The sequence below is a fragment of the Numida meleagris genome, chromosome 11 (genome assembly GCF_002078875.1).
Source record: "Numida meleagris isolate 19003 breed g44 Domestic line chromosome 11, NumMel1.0, whole genome shotgun sequence".
In the NCBI taxonomy this organism is placed as follows: Eukaryota; Metazoa; Chordata; class Aves; order Galliformes; family Numididae; genus Numida; species Numida meleagris.
This window is the reverse complement of record NC_034419.1, coordinates 1,722,379-1,726,012: the sequence shown is the minus strand read 5'-3', so window position 1 is coordinate 1,726,012 and position 3,634 is coordinate 1,722,379. Positions and strand designations below refer to the sequence as shown.

The 3,634-nt window shown below is 58.6% G+C and overlaps 1 protein-coding gene across 4 annotated transcripts in view; it reads right to left on the bottom strand.

Moving 5' to 3' along the window:
• The window catches only part of HEMK1 (HemK methyltransferase family member 1), a 127,093-nt gene that overhangs the window by 29,249 nt on the left and 94,210 nt on the right, over positions 1 to 3,634 (bottom strand). The window lies entirely within an intron of this gene.

Here is a 3,634-nt window from a genome sequence, read left to right as displayed (position 1 = left end):
TGCCGGGCCGGCCGCGGGTGGTGCCGCAGCGCGCCCGTGCGGCGGTGCCCGGAGCAGCGGCTGCAGCAGCGCACGGGGCGGGGGTCGGCGCGGGGCCACGCCGCGCTCCGGGGGCACCGGCGGGGCTGAGCCCGGCCCGCGGCGCCGCGTCCTTCCTCCGAGCGCGGATCAGTCGTACAGGGGCTGGCCGATAAGGCCCCCTGCTAATTTCACCTACGTTGAACTCTGACAAAGCCTTTCCAGCCCCGGCCCAGGCACCAAACAGCCTCCCTGTAAGGATGGCCACAGCTGAGGCAGAAGAAGCAAATACAAGCAAATACATTCCCTTCTTCCTTGTGGTTATTTTTCAGCTTGGGTCGATTGTCCGGGCACAAAGCATACCGCCATGCCAGGCAGAATCACAGCATCCTGGAATCATCAAGGCTGGCAAAGACCTCTAAGGTCACCAAGTCCCACCGTCCACCCACCCCCACCTGCCCACTGCCCACGTCCCTCAGCGCCACATCCCCACGGTTCTTGAACACCTCCAGGGACGGTGACTCCCCCAGCTCCCCAGGCAGCCTGTGCCAGTGCCCGCCCGCTCTTTCAGCAGAGACGTTCTTCCTAATATCCAGCGGGGACCTGCTCCGGGGCAACTTGATGCCGTTCCGTCTCATCCCATCACCATTTCCTGCGAGAAGAGGCTGACCCCCACCTCAGTACAACCTCCTTTTATAGGGAGCGATGAGGCCTCCCCTGAGCCTCCTCCGGATGGAAGGATCCCAGTTCCCCCAGCCGCTCCTCCTAGGACTGGCGGTGCCGGGGACAGCTTCCAGTCAGAAAGAAAATGTTATTTATTTATGGATGTTTGATTTTTGAAGTTAAAAACCACCACAGTATTGTTACACGCTAAGAGCCCACTGAGGCACTAAGTTCTTTCATCCTCACAAAAATCCCTAAAACTGCACATTAAATATTAATCCTGTTTTTACCAAAAGTACCCAACAGCGATGACACACAAAAAAACCACCCTTATTTTGAGAGGGAGTTTCGTAGCTCAGCTCGTCTGCCTTGCCCCACAGTAGGAGCGGAGTTTATCGGAGAAAATCCCAAACCACGAGGCCTCAACCTCACGCTGAGCAGTGGGGCAGCAGCCCCATTGCCCCGGGGCAGTGTGCCAGCTCGGAGTTCCAGCCAGCACACAGCTGGAGCTGCTGCTCCCAGGCATCACAGCTCCCCGCTCTGCACAGAGAGAGCTTTATGGCTCAAATACCGTTAATTTGCGTTAGTTTTGGCTGCCTCAACAGGTATTTTTCGTTGCCCTTTTCCTGCACTGCAGCAATTCAGTAACAGCGATATCAGGCATCAAAGCCAGTTCAGACTGCGCTCAACAAAACTGTGCTCTCATTGCTCAACAAAAATGAAGCGAAACATCTCCGTTTGCTGTCCCGTGGAGAGCTGGGAAATCTGGTGTCACCAAATCTCTGGGGATGGCATCCTTTGGGAGAATGACACCTACCCGAATGCTGCAGTCACCTGAGCTTATCTCAGACAAAAGGGGTTGGGCCGGGGCTGGCCCTCAAAAAGCGATGTCTCGAGGAAACCAGAATTGACTGCAATAAAGAAAATGCCATCAGCAACTGAAAATGCAGTGGCACGTTCCTCTGAAATGTGGCCTCCCCTGAGTGCCACGTAAGTCTTCCCCCAGATGCATTATACAGACGTCCCTGAGCAGAGAGTGCTCTGCGTTGACAGGCAGGAGTGGGGACAGAGCTGTAAGGCCGCAGCATCCTCCGTGCATTTCTCAAGAAGTTCTTCAGAAAGCGCTGCGTCTGTGCCCCGAAGGAAGGGGAGCTCTGCAGGGCGCTCTGGCGACGTGTGGGAGGAAACGCACGCCCCGGTGTGCTGAGCTCTGGGTTGGGCTGCGGTGTGTGCTGCGCTCTGAAACGCGGCGCGTGCACCGCTCCTTTGGCTCTGCTCCGGAGGCGTCCGCCTCAGACCCAGCAAAACAAAACAAAACAAACAGGAAAAAAAAAAGAAGGAAAAGAGAGGAAGTCATAATATGGTTTCTCTAAGTTACAAATCCCAGCCCTGAACCCCCTGCTGTCTCGAGGCCCCCGGTCTCCTACAACGCGCTGTGTCCTGACACCTGGGGGGCTCCTCAGCACCCCGTCCTCGCAGCGCTGCAGGGAGATGCAGGGGGTCCGAGAGCTGCGCTGACCGCCAGCCTCCGTGACACAGGCACTCGCTGGGGGTGTTTTGGGCCACAGGGGACCTGCAGAGGGACACATGGGCGCCGTGCGGGCAGGTTGGATGGGGCCCTGGGTCTAGTACCAGATCTGGAGGTTGGTGGCCCTGCCTGGGGCGGGGGGGCTGGAACTTGATGATCCTTGGGGTCCCTTCCAACCCAAGCCATTCTATGATTCTATGATTCCCATTTCAGCAGAGAGAAGAAAAACAAAGTGTTGTTGTTCTTGTTTTTTCCCCGTGGAAGTATCATAAATCAAAAGCATCATGAATCCTCCGATCTGTCGCCAGGAGATGGTGCTTCATTTTCTGCTGCAGTGGAGCACAATGAATCGATCTCTCACCGACGGAGATCCCGGTGCAGGGCTACGGCAGCGGCCGCCAGCCCCGGGAGCCGCAGCCCAGCGGGTGGTGGCTGTGGCGCTGCCGAGAGCCCGGGGACGGCCGCGCACCGCCGCCCGAGCGGGACCCGCGCCCAACGCGCGGCTCTTCCGCAGCACAACCCGCGCACTGTGGCCGGAGGACATCGCTAGGTGGAGCCCGATTCCACCGGTGGGATGCACGGCCGCCGGGTGCAGCCCCACGCGCACCGCCACGGGCTGTCACCTCCCCGCAGCCCGAAGCCTCCAAGCGCGCTGCGCTCCTGCAGCACGGCGCGAGGTTCTAAGCGAGGCCGCGTTAGGTACGAGGGGACGGGGCCGCTGGGGGCAGGAGGACGAAGATGGAGCCTATGTGATACAGTGCCGAAAAAGAGAGGCTTTGATAGGCCCAGAAGTGCGTGAGGTCTGTGCAGCACCCGGCTTTGCCTGGGCAATACCTGCAGACGCAGGCCGCTGCGTGTGCTTATTGATTTGTAGGTCGCTCCGAAAGTGATGCCTCCTATTTATTGCCATGGAAACTACAACAGACACAAAGAACACAACAACACTATTCAGGAGATCGAATTCTCGGCTACAAAGCGCGAGTTTTTCAGCACAGCCACCACGGTTAGCTGTGCATTTTCACCAGCGATGACCAACAGTCTGCATGTAACAACCTGCACCAGCGGAGGTGACCACTGTCACTGTCACCACTGCTGAACCGCACCGCCCACCGTGCTCCAGCAAAGTTCACCGCATGCCGATGAATGCCAGTGGGCGCCGTGTCTTTCCGCACGGAGGAATTCAGCCCCATCCCTCTGCTCCCTACACACTTCCATGTCACGACGCTACTTTGTCAAACTGCCCCTCTGCTGCCATCTGTCACGGGGCAACAAAACGTCACGGAACATTGGCGGAAAGGTTCGACCTCTACCGCCATCCGCCTCTGACGCCGCGGGCCGATTGAATGAAATAGGAGGCATTAATTTCGGAGCAGCCCCGGCTGAGCCGCACCGCGGGGAGCGCAGCGCTCGGCCCGGCCCGGGCGG